The sequence below is a fragment of the Siniperca chuatsi genome, linkage group LG15, assembly GCF_020085105.1.
Source record: "Siniperca chuatsi isolate FFG_IHB_CAS linkage group LG15, ASM2008510v1, whole genome shotgun sequence".
Lineage (NCBI taxonomy): Eukaryota > Metazoa > Chordata > Actinopteri > Centrarchiformes > Sinipercidae > Siniperca > Siniperca chuatsi.
The window spans coordinates 6,908,134-6,921,848 of record NC_058056.1 but is presented as its reverse complement, the minus strand read 5'-3'; the positions used below and the strand labels follow the sequence as shown (position 1 = coordinate 6,921,848).

The 13,715-nt window shown below is 40.0% G+C and overlaps 1 long non-coding RNA gene across 1 annotated transcript; it reads left to right on the top strand.

Moving 5' to 3' along the window:
* Positions 1-2,417: 2,417 nt before the first annotated feature.
* LOC122861484 lies at positions 2,418-13,197 on the top strand. The gene is made up of 3 exons (XR_006374495.1): positions 2,418-2,645; positions 2,772-3,024; positions 12,124-13,197. It is a non-coding gene; the product is annotated as an uncharacterized LOC122861484 (long non-coding RNA).
* Positions 13,198-13,715: the final 518 nt, after the last annotated feature.

Sequence of the window (13,715 nt, the reverse complement as noted above, 5' to 3'; positions counted from 1 at the left end):
TCGCCTTGTTTGCAATTTGAAAATTGCACTCTTTTATATCCCAATTTCCTTCCCCACCTCTAGTTTCCTGTTGCTCTCACACTAACATTGCTCCTCTCCATCTGCATATTTGGAAACTGGTTTAGTGTTAGCTCATGACATAGTCAAGGCGTGTCTCCGAATCACTTGAACCTTCCATGCTGACTCAAAGATGAATCTTGAATAGGCAAACCGTTGAGCTGTGCAGTCTGTGTTAGGCTTGAGTTGAGCTCTATATTAATTTTACAAATGAATGGGAAAAAATTATATTGATTTTAGAGCATGAAATGGCAGACTTCACTTCTTTATGTGACATGAGGGCTGGCCCCAGCTTTTAATTCTTAATACAAGTTAGAATATCTAGATTTGTAAATCTGTTGCCTTGTGTCAAGGTGGCAGATTACACTGCCTTCACTGCCACAGCTTCCTATTATGCTCAAAATTACTTTCTGGCATTTCATTCATTTTGAAGATAATATAAATTTTGTGTGGGCAACCTTAAGTACCCCACAAGCTCAGATAACCAACACATCAATGAAACGCATTTCACCTGTGCACCCCTAAGAAGATAGTGCTACAATGTGACTCATCTTTATGTAAATACAGTGATCACAATGATTCATTCAATTTGGTGAATCACAACATAAACTGAGATAATTTTCTCTCTTATTACCTTGCTGAACTTATTTGACAGCAGTAATGACTTTATTTCATTACGTACCCATATAGATATGTGAACTGAATGTGGGAGGCATTCAAGGAAGGAGAGGAAAACCTATAGACATAATTTCATTAAGTGAAGTGAAGCAGTGAAAGCGAATGAATGATCTGAGGGACCTTCATCTCACAGGCTTCTTCAAAGAGATGCAAAGTTACATAAGCTCACTTGTATCATCAGTAGACGCTGAAAAACTGACAAAAATACCTTTTCCCTTTTTTTTCTTTTCACCCAAATATGCTTCCCAAAACGGGGCATTTTAGTCTATATCCCTATTGCCACTTTGTAACAAAGCTGTTGACCTTGGAATGGAGAGGGATTCCCGTTAACATCTCCCCTGTAGTGTTTTCACAGCTGAGGAAAAAAAAAAAAGAGTCCAGGCTTGATTTGCTTCCATTATTATACATATCACATCTCTGCAGTGCATTGTCTGTTGCCAGGCTTGGCAGTGTGTTTCATACACAGTGGAAAGTCATCTCTCCCAGGAGTGCTGTACACTGAAAATCCCCAGCATAACTAAACAGACTGGCCTTTGCTATTATTTCAGTTCCCATATAACCTTCATCGTTTGGCCAAGCCCTCTTCTCAGCAGCAGCTTCTGCTCTGCTGAAGGGAAATCACAGCTGAGAAAAACATTTGGTGATTTTTTTAGAAGCTACCAGACATTCCCTTGGCAGGAAACTGTATCTTTGGAGACAGTGTCATTAATCAGCAGCTGGGTGTCACCTTTAGAGCTCGGCATTGCCATGTAAACTGGCCGAGATCGTCTGCTGAGCTATTACAGTTTGAAATGACTTCAGAATTCTTTTATCTGCGTAGGATCAGCTTCCCCATTAAAGGAATAGTTCAACATTTTGGGAAACTTACTTTCTTTCAGAGAGTTAGATGAGATGATCGAAAGGTAAATAAACCCACTAACCAGAACTTCCAAAGCTCACTAATTAACATGTTATATCTTATTTGTTTAATAAGGACAAAAACTGAAGTGAAAAAAACAAACAAAAAATTGCTTTCTGGAGTCTTCCGTCTTTGTCCACGCCAAGAGCAGAGACTCCAGGAAGGGAATAAGTGGATTTCCCAAAATGTTGAACTATTCCTTTAAGGCCTTGTCACACCAACATTTAAAACAGCGAAATTTAAATCAATTAATTTCAAAGGAATTGCTGTGAAACTCGCCGATTTAGCTTTGATGAACTTTAATGTGCAAATTTGTGATATTGACCAAGGGCAAACCATCTTGACAATGCTAACCTTTGTACCAACAGAGAGCCGTACAGTCCAAAGCAGGAGAAGCTATCGTAGCTCGTTAGCTGTGTTGCGCCATCCACTTTTGTTTAACCTCCTCTGTCAGAGAATAAACTGCTCCACAAAAAGAGTCATGGTTTGCAGACAGTTGTGAATCAAAAGTCAATGACACAAATACGACTATTGAAACTCTGTGTGAACATATTGCCCGGTTAGCAACCAAGCTCAATAGCTAGTTGGAGAGAAACTGGGAGAACAATCAGATAGTTAATGTTCCCAGTTGGCCAGCGTGTTTTGCCAGTGGCTAGCTCAACTGCTACAGTATTTCACCAACTAGCCCTGCAAGTACTGTCACAGTCACATGGTTGTCATTTTTCCTAGTGATTGGTTGACACACATCAAGAGGGCGGATCTTATCTAAGCCTGCCCGAGACAGACGGCAAGATGAAGGAAAGAAACACAAACGCAAGAAAGTTGGCGGGCTACGGAGGGGAAGGAGATTCTTGTTGATACATTGATGGACAATGAATAATAGCCCATGTCCTTGAAGTATTTTGGTTTAGTTTCTGACTGAGTTTGTGTGTTGTAAGCTGTGAGCGGTCAGTGCACAGTTGGTGACACACCCGGCCCGGCTTCCACCACCCAGCTTGAGGGAAGCGACAAGGTGAGAGATGAGTTCTTCCCTCTTCCACCTTCATAGAGTTTCTGTCAGTCTATCACATTATCTGCCTGACTCTCCCGCTCCAGGTTCTTATTTTCTCATTTCTCCGTCTCTTGCCCTCTTTGCCAGCCAGGACTGAAGCCAGACTAAACCTCCCTGCAGTGGAATACCTGAGCTGTATACAGGGTTTGGCTGCTTGTCTCACACATCAGAAATGTGATTATAAAGTGTGCAGAAAGAAAAGCAGAACTCTCAGCACCCTTACTGCACATTTCAAAACAAGCTATGAAAGCCAAATCAAAGAGGAGATATGAGCTGGGGCCCATAAGGTTTTTGTTCAATCTATTCATCATCATCTAGTTCTGATGTGCTGCCTTCAGAGGTAAGACATTTCTGAATGATAGTAGAATTATAATGAAATCTCACAGATAATAACATACTGCGTCTGTGCACAAAGTGTTTGACAGTATTAGAAGCTGATCGACGGTAGTGATTTAAGCATGTTTTTTGCGATCCTTAGAAGAGGTAGTGCAGAATAAAGCCACTAATGGTGGACTGAAAATCAAGTGAATTAGAAGATTACAGTTTTACTGTTGCCCTCCAAGTGTCTGTCCGCCTTTCATACTTAAAGGCATATTTAAGGCTATGCATCCTGCACCTTATGTACAAATAACTAGTAGTAGAAACCTTTTATATTCTAAAATTCTTACTGAAGGAGGCACATTATGCTCTACAACAACACATCAAAATGTTCCGTTGCCATTTCATTTAGCGTCATCAAATATGAGCAAATGCATGCAAAACTAATGACATTCCCATCAGCTTTAGCTGCAGTTTGTGTGTAGTGCTTATTAGCAAATGTTAGCACACGAACACACTGAAGTTAAAGTGAACATGCAAACATTATACCAGCTAAACATCAGTATGTTAACATTCTCGTTGTGAGCATGCTACCACACTGACGTTAGCATTTAGCTAGTACAGCATCGCAGAGCCCCTCGCGTGCCTGCAGACTCTTAGTCTCGTTTTTGTCAGCGTTTGTGTGTCTGTTGTGGAGTCTGTTGTGCTGGTGCTTAAAGAACTAGCAAAACTAGCTAATGTCACATAGTATTCTTAATGAGGGACAATATATATATATATATATTAGTAGTGGGGTGGCGTAGAGTTTTTTAAAAAATGGACTGGTTTGAAGAGCAGCAAAAGCACTCTGCTGAGTTGTTTCTCATTTGTTGAGGGTTCTTTAATGAAATGTTTTTTTCCATGTCTTTTTCTTGTTTTCCTTGGCAGAAATTCTGAGGCCCCGAAACTATGTTTCATAAAGTTAGATTGAAATTACTTAAATGAGTCGATGAACGACCGATGCTATTATTTTGAGGACATCAATGGCATGTGGCATGCCATTGATGTCATGTAGGATAGTGGCATGTAGGATATAATCCCTTAAATAGCTCCCTGTTTTCCTCAAGCCTTGATGCCAACATTTTGTCCTCCATCTTCTCCATGGTTGCAACTTAAAACATTGAATGTGAGCTTGAACTTCTTTTGTATCACTGAAAGAACTGTTGTTGTTTTGTACAAGTACAAATACTAGTTTTGTAATCTGAAGGAAGAAAAGTAAATGTGATGCATCTATAAAGATGGCCACATAAAGCCTCTGCCATGTGCTACTGTGTGAAAATACTGTTCTCTGTCATCCCACAATCATCTTGTTCTCAAAGACATGTGATGCTCAGCTTTAGCTTTATTCTGTGATTTGCTAAATAATATATATAGTTTCAATATTTCTATTCCCCTAACAAAGTGTAATTATACACAAATCAGTTCAACTGCTAGAAAACAATGCATCAAACATGCAGGGCAATGATTCTGACCAGGATGGATGTATTCCATCATAAGACTGCTGTGATGATTCAAGTGTTTTATGTGAAGTTTCCCTTTGATCTCAGATTGTAAGTAGTATTTAGTAGCTTCAAGGTTATAAAATCATTTTCCATGCTGTTCAACATTGTCACATACCTTATGTTCTTCTTGTTCCAGTGTGGATGTTTTGATCGCATATACTGAGTGAAATATTCAAACACCGTGTTTTGACAGCTGCACCATTAACATGGAGAAAAAAAAAAAAGAAAAAAAAAACTAGATGTCTTATTCATCATGTTATACCCATTTGCATGTGATTCATCCTGACATATTTTGAATCTTCAGAAACTTTGGGATCATCACAAGAATTTAAAATAGACTTCTGAGAGTCTGAACAAGGCTCTGCTTCAAAAATATTCACTTTAATTGGATCATAATGTCCCCCCACTTGCCATGCTGATCAACAGGATGATTCTGATATTTTATCTTTTTGTTTGCAGCGCATGATTTCACAGGTGGATAAAGAAAAATCACACATTATTTTGGAAAATAAGGCAAAAAATCTTTAGTTATCTATCTCAAGCTATTAATTATTATTCCAGTAAAACTCTGAGCACGTGTCGCATTCTTATATTTTTAACAGTTAATTACACTGTTTGGGACACAATAGGATTTAGACTGATGTGCTACTGGAGCAAGCCACAAATATGCTGCTTCATAAAACAGATGTTAAAAATAATCCGAATAGGAAGTGACCTAAGCATTAATCCTTTCAGAAAGGACAAATTAATTAGCTTTAAAGGTCTTTTGACTTTGATGTGTTCAGACTGTGTTTTTGCCTCCACCTTTCATGCTGATGCAGAAAATTGATGCACATCTTCCGAATGTCATCGCTTTATGTAACCATTTTCAGATCTCGACGTGAGTTCGATAGCCGCGTGTTTGCTTTGATGTAGCTCATTTGACATTTTTAGCATCCAGTCATCATTAATTCATTGAAATCATGTCCTCCGTGCGCTCGTCTGTGTGGGACGTTCACAGAGTTGCTGCCTGTTAATTGAAAAGCAGACCACAGAGAGCAAACATTAGCAATCGATGTATGTTCTCCATGAAGTCTAGATGGATTATAGCCCAAGAAGTGAAGTTGAACAGATTTACTTGACAATGAAATCACAGTGAATAATTACTGGTGTAGAGAAGCATGGTGAAGTGAAATGAATGTGGTCAGCTGATACTCTGAAAGCACAGTTGGCTAATAATTATTGAAACTTGGATGTACACCTTAAGATAACGTTTCAGGCTGAATTACAGTCTGTCATTTTAATTACTTACAGTTCCACAGACCATGAACTAATTAAACAGTTATTTCAGCCATTTCTTTAATACAAACTACAACAGGTTATACTCTGATAAGGAGTACATGTAGATTCGACAGAGCTGACTAAGGCAAAGTCATGTCCTTGTAACTTGCCACTGGGACAAATTGGCAGCAAGGTTGAGTGGCGGCGCAGTATCCAGCTCTCTTATTACACCGCTTTTCAGAGTGACGTGGTCATTGACCACAACTTTGTTTAGACGCTTAAATTTGCTTACATTTGGCTTTATTGAATCATTATCACCAGTATTAGCAGTATCACCCTGGATTTACCTGATTGGTGACTGTATTTTCATTGAAAATTTCAAAAAGAATGTCTAAAAAAAAAAAAAACAACAACACTGCAGTTAATAATTTCAACAAATATAAAAGGAATATACATACATACATACATACATTTGCCAGTTTATTAGGCACACACAGCTAAAACTAGGTTGAATTGTATTGCGTTATACTGACAGATGTTTCTATCAAACAACATCAACATCTCTATCTAAACTAGCCCATTCAACTTAGCAGCGAACGTGAGATAATCAACTGGCTGCTGTCATTGCTAACAGCTTGCTATATGGGACCAGGCTATTTAGCTATTTGGGACCAGGCTATTTCCGGGAACAAAAGCATTTATTCTGAAAGTTTCTGTAGTCACTGACGCTTGAAATGTTTGAGTTTGGCAAAACAAAATGGCAAACTGAGAGCGAGCTGTCCCCAGCATGATGTTTGGCAGTGTAACAGTTGACAGGGGTCCCCTTTCAGTACACTACACAGTGTGTACTTCTGGCAGCATTGCATTACTAATAAATGTGCCCCGTATAGATCTTAAGAGCTCACACTCAACCCTGCACTTCCTTGGGTCCTCAGCAAAACACCTGCAAAGTGTGAAGTCGATCAGATAAACGGTTGTCGAGAAAATCTAACGCATACATACAGACAGACAGACAGAGACTTCTATTTTAGATAGGTTGGACAAAAAATTGGAAACACCTCTCAGTATTATGCAACTTCATTTAACGGTACCACAATCTACATCCTCCAATATAATCATAAAGTTTAAATCAACACCTCTCTAAAACAATTTCAACAAAAACTGAACATTATAACCTTCATAAAGGCAGCATTTATTGCAGGACTGTATTAGACTGCATTACTTTTAGCTAGGTGTACCTAATAATAAACTGGCAATTGAGTGTGAATATATATATTTAATTTTTTTTTTATGAAGTCATCAGTCTTTTTTTGAGGTATGCATTTACATGTTCTTTCGTACGCCCTGTGAAACAAGACTACATTTAAAAATTGAAAATTGAAAACCTCACCAATAAACATTCCACATGCCACAGATATCACAACTCAAAAAGTCTCCATAAAAAGGTTTAGAAAACCATTAAAAGGATGCGTTTCGTTGTCTGTTCACCATATTTACTGCATATCTAGGATTGGTGCGCTGTACTTTCAGACTTATATGATGCAAGCTTTATATGCTATATTATAGCACAGTTGATATATTATCAGTCACAGTCACATCCACTGTTTGCTCCCAGCAGACCATCATCTCTCCAAGGAGGCTACAATAAGCCCAAACACTGTATACGATCCACAGAGTCAATAGTAGACACTGCTCTGAGGCTTAAATCCCCTCTCTCAGCCAAGCTAGTGTTAATACAATGAGATTTGTGAGCCCCTTGCTACAAGCAACAGGCAGAGGAGAGGGAGAGCCAGCCATCCAGATCAAATGACTCAACTCTCCTGAGTGCTATGTGCTGTCAACATGAAGGATGCCACCCTGATTTGTTTTGTTAGTGAGTATGAATCTATGGGAAACAAAGCGAGGAGAGAAAGCAGAGGATTCCCTGGTTTACACTTATGTGCAAAATGGCCTGACCACAGTGTTGTATGACATGCTTTATGTTGTTTTTCCTGCGCTGATAGATCTTTGACCACTTCATTCCGGAGCACACATGCGGGTTTTAGTGTAAAACAAGTCATAGACATCCTCTTTTTTTTTATCTTGGGGATCCCTGAACGATCGTTGAGCCAAATCTACCGCACAACAGAAATGACCTTCCACTGCTGTCACTATCTGCTCCCACCAAAATCCATTACCAGACAAATCATCTATGGAAATGAGAACTCACTATTTCCTCTACCCCTCCTCCCCTACAGTGAGAGCTGAGGTCCCACTAGACCCCTTCTCTCCTTGAACACAACAATCTAAGGTCTGCAAGCCAAGACGAATGTGGCCTCTATGCAACTTGGGCTTTATGTGTTTCATTACATCACGTGAAAGTACAATTGCCAAATTCAGTCTTCTCTCCAATATTAGTTTTGACTAATGCAGGTGAGAGGACAGCGCCAAGGCTGTGGAGGTTTGGCAACATTCAGCATTGTACTAATAAATATGCATGATGTCCCATTGTGCATTGGTGGGAAATGTTTGTCCTGTTCATAGTTTATGAAGTATTTCATATTGTATCCTAACCACTTATGTGTATTAATTGTGTTCTTTCATCTCGCTAAAATATCAATCAAGAGAAGGCAACATGTTCGCGTACAGGAACTGTAACAACCAATGCACATTAGCAATACCATCTTAATTTGAAAGCCATGTGATGATCTCCCTGTAGGATCGTAACAGTGTCAGCTCATTCATAAAGTTTGTGCTATTTAAAGCACGCCAATGATCATTTTTCAACAGCTTGTTTTTCCTTGTGACACACTTATTTTACCTTGAGATTTAGGTCAAGTGTTTTTCTCTGTTAAAGGAACTGTAGTTTCAGTCTTTCTGAGCACGCAGGGCACTGCTTAAACACTGCATAGTTCCATGTCACTTGCACAGGTCGACGTTGTTCACCTGTAGGCTAGAATGGCATACAGTTTAGGTTCTACTGAGCTTCTTTAGGGGCTAAACAGCCAAATTGTGACCTTAATTCCTCAGACATTATAATAAAAATATAATAATAAACTTTATTTATACAGCATTGATCAAAGGAGTATAAATGATGAGCAGTGTTTTATACTACCTGAAGGCTTTTCTGGCTTAATCCTGAATACAATGAATTACAATAATCTAACCAAGATGATAAAATTGATAAAAACATAATTGAACAACTTTTGTAACTTGTTTTTCAAATGAAAGTTCACTGTAAAAAATATTACACCCAGGTTTCTGGCTGGAGGAGAATCAAGAATCATCAAGAATAATCATTTCAGATTTGTTTTTATTTAGCTGGGTGAAGGTTTCCGGACATCCAGCACTTTATTTCAGACAAGATAATAAATTATGAAAATTGCCTTCTTCGCTGGTTTTTAATGGTGCATAAATTTGCTAAGATAAGATATTATAATTATTCATAAAAGAAATCAACTTTAAGTAAACAACCTTCTCTAAAATGTTTGATAAAAATTTTATTTTAGAAATGGGTCTAAAATGTTTAAAATCCAGAGGGTCATGGCTAGGTTTCTTGAGAAGTGGGTGCACCACTGCATGCTTAAGGCAGGAAGGAACACAGCCAGAGGACATAGAGCTACTGTATTTATAATGGATAAAATAGTGGGACCAACACTGTTAAAAAACTACTTCATAAATCTGGCAGCTATAACATCTAAAGGACATGATGAAGGCTTGAGTATGGCGACTGAGTCCTTTAAAGTGCACAATGAAAGGGCCTCAAAATGATTGTGCAAGGCAGAGGGGTTGCCGTGTAGAGAAGGGTCACCAGGGACATGATCTATCTGGAGTTTGATTCCATTTATTTTGTTTGTGAAGAAGGACAAAAATTGCTGACAGATCATGGGGGAGGCTGCAGTTTGTTGACTAGGAGCAAGAGTAATTACAGATTTAATGGTTTTGAAAAGAACTCCGGGGTTATGACGGTTTATTGCAATGATGTTGGAGAAACAGGAGGACTTAGGCTTCTTTTACTGCTTTTTGATAAGTGGGCATTAGTTCCACCAGACTGTCCTTTTTCCATTTCCTTTCTGCTTGTCTGCATTTTCTCTTTATTTCTCTAGTGTTGGTATTTCGCCAAGGTGTGTTGTGAGTTGGTTTGACTTGCCTGATTTTTGCACATGTTATGGAATCAAGTACAACTTTGTTGTATTGCTGAAGTTATTTAGTAAATCAGACGTAGACATATTTGGTTTTGGGTTATTGCTATATGTAGATGCAGTAGTGAAGGCCTTATGAAAGCTGTCAACAGAGTTAGTGTTGAGGACACAAGAAGAAACCTAAGTAGACACTGTGGGAGCAGGTGGTGGGAGTTGGGCCTTAAACATAATAGCTTTATGGTCAGAAACACATAAGCCAGCCTCATAGAGATAAAAACTTTCAAGAGTAAAACAAGAGGAGAGGGCAATGTCCAGGGTGTGTCCCTTGAAGTGAGTGGGAGCCTCAACTGAAGATTTCACAATGTCTATAAAATCCTTAGAAAAAGAGGAACCTGGGCTGGTGAAAATAATTAAAATTGGGGGGACAAGTTTCATTTAGACTTAACCAAGTCTCAGTAAGCATAAATAAATCTCTTGATAATATGAAATCATGGCAGAAACAGACTTGGGGGGGGGGGGGCTCTGTTACTGGTAGCAATAGGAATATAGCCCTAACAGGTGATCCACGATGACGTCACAATTGGAGACATTACATTTACTTATGTTTGAAGCCAAATCTGATTGGCTGCAAATTATCTTAACTGTAGAAGGCATCGAGCAGCCAGAAAAAAAAATCAAAACCAGTTAAAGTTGGACCATTTACGCAGCCATATGTCCAGAGCATACAGGCGGATGAAAATCTCTGAACCATGCCGGCAGAGATATGGTCTGGGACCGGAGAGACTGAGAAATAGAGTTGAATTGCTCCTTCACTAACTCGAAACATCGTCGATGCCAGCTTGAACCACAACAGTACTCACAGAGGGATATTTTTTCATGAGAGCAGGCAGTTTCCCTTTGAGGGCTCCCGGGAAGCACTCGACAGACACCTGGCTGGAGCAGACTGACCATGGAGTCCCCTACGATGAGCGTGGAAGGGCCGGGGTGTGCAGGTGACTCAGCCATGGGAGGAGGAGAAGCAGCAGTGATGTGGCAGCAGCCGGCGGGGCCGTGTCGGCTCCAGGGACGGAGCTTGAATGCTGGTCAGGATTGACGTTAACCAGAGGGAGGAAGCGCTTTGAGGTGGTTAGCCGCTCAGGTGAGGTTTCATTCAAAGCCACACAGCGGCTACTTTTCCTTCTACTTCTGACAACCACTAATGTCCAGGTGGAATGAGGAAGAGGAGGAGTGGAACAGGAAGACCTCTCCTCCTGCTTGTCGCTGGCTTGCTAGGGTGTGGGCTCCTCCCGACGGCGGGCAACGGAGGTGTTTAGCCAGTGGATGGTGGAATCACAGGTATCCACATCTTCACCAGAGAGGAACCTTTTCAGCGCATCCAGCTCAGATCGCAGAGGGGCCACCTGCCCAACGAGCACCCAGCAGTCCTTGCACGGAGGCGGCTGGTTGGAAAACACCTCCTTACAGACAGAGGGGGGGCAGGATATCTCTTTCCGCCCCGTCACTCAGGTGCAAACTGCGCGACGGGGCAAGAAGAGTTTAGAGGCAGGTTCCGATCTCACTCGATGACTGCAGTTAAAATTCTGAATATAATAGACAAAGACTCAAATCTGTTGGATCTGGTAAAACATAAATACGAAATAAAGATGAAAACAAAATTAGCACAGTAAGAACTAAGGCCAAGCTGAGAGAGAAACCAGATCACAGTCCATTTTGACACAACAGGAGGAAGTGACTCTCTGGCCTCCTTGTAACCTCTATAAAATTAGTCAAGTTACCATCCAAATATGACGCCAATTTATACCACATTTCTGGAAAATCTTCAATTTAATGTGTTTCAATTCACTACTGTTCAGCAAATATTAGGACTTGGTTCATCGAGACAAACAGTTGGTGGTGCTAATTAGGGGTGCACAATGTGTCGAATATATCATAAACATTGTATGCAAACTAATTGACTATAGTGGATTTAAAAATCCTGTTTACCAAAAGAATATTCAGAAAATGTATTATACAAACTAATTAACAGTGCATTTAAATCATGCGTGTGTTTACCAAAAGAATAAATACTAAATATATTATACAAAAACTAATTAACAGTGGATTAAAAAAATGTGTGCGTGTGTGTCTTTCTCTGAGTGACTGAGTGACTGTTACCAATAAACATTTTCAAACATATTAAATATTGCTTTATTCTCACAGAGGGAAGTATGAGGGACCCCTGCATCGAGCGTGGTGTTTGCTGTATGCGAGAAGGTTGTGGCGTGCCTTGGTAGCTGAATGGTTACAGCGCATGCCATATAACTGCAACGCCGCTGGTTCCGACTCCAGCCAGCGACCTTTGTTGCAGGTCGCGCCCCTCTCTCCTGCCATTTCCCATCTGCCCCTTCACCCTCACTGTGTCCAGTGAAGGTGAAAGAATGCCTGAAAAAGATCTTTATAAAAAGAAAGAAAGTTGTTTCTTGTTCAGCTGGAAGAGGAGAAGAGACCTGGCCACAGCTCAGTCTCCCTGCACACCAGCTCATCACAGAGGCTCCTACCAAGTGGGGCGTCCCTTGAGGATACCACGTTCAGAATAACTTCCATCGCAAACGAAACTATTGAAGACATGTCAGAGGTGGAGGCTATGCTAGCTGACCAGGCCACAGCTGTGTCTATGCCTCATGAGGCACAGGTATCTGATCCACCACTGGCTAGGAAAGAAAAGAAAACCCTTGGAATCTTCTTTAAGAGTGCAACATCCTCTACCACTTCATCACAGAGAGAGGAAATGGAATAGAACTGTCGACATACTGACAATCTGTTGGTGCAGACAGCGAGTCAAGTCCCCTGCAGTGGTGGAAGGACCGCGGAGAAATGTTCCCGAAACTGAAGAATTTGGCAAAAAAAAAAAAATCTCTGTGTACCTTCCACCTGTTCCCCATCTGAAAGTGTATTTAGTACCAGTGGGAACACTGTGACATGCCACATCCCTCAAGCTGGAAACGGTCGACAGGCTTGTGTTCCTGTCACAAAACCTGCAGAGGAAGGTTTGCACACAGACAAACATGTACAAATATCTTGTTGTTTTGCACATTTTGTTTAGCTTACTCAGCTCATTAAAAGTACTGATAATATTTGAAGTACTTGAGATTCTTTTTTTTGTAATGGATGTTTGTAATTTGCCATCATTTATTTAGATTTAACAGCTGTTAATAATAGATATGCTGTTTGCAGTTGTTTTGTTTGAATAAATTAAGACTTGTTAAATTGTACTTTGTTGTGGTTTTTAAACTCTTTCACCCATAAGTTCTAAAATCGTCCAACAGAAACCAACATGACCAGATGAGATTATTGCGTTGTTATGAGAACATGTAGTTGATAACATACTAATCACACACTTGTTATCGTACGCTGCAGGGACTACTACAGTGAGCGCACTGGTATGATCATACTCAAAGGGTTAAATCAAACAGTTATAAGAAGAATATTGAACCAAATTCAATTCCAAAGTTACAGGAACTTTCCATTCTGCAAGAAAAGATAAAGCAACAATGCAGCCATGCAACAGCCTTTTAATATTCATTTACATTTATCCATCCGGCAGACGCTTTTGTCCGAAGCAACATACAAATGAGATACAATCCAAGCCACAGTAGAACAAGGAGAAACTTGTCATTTGCATTGGGCAACTACAATATGATAAGTATGGTAGGTCAACGCTGAAGCAGACTATAGGTCTTCAAAATCAAATTGGTGTTAACAACTTTGACCTTTTGGGCAATGTTTACCCTCATTTTCCCTTTCACATGGAG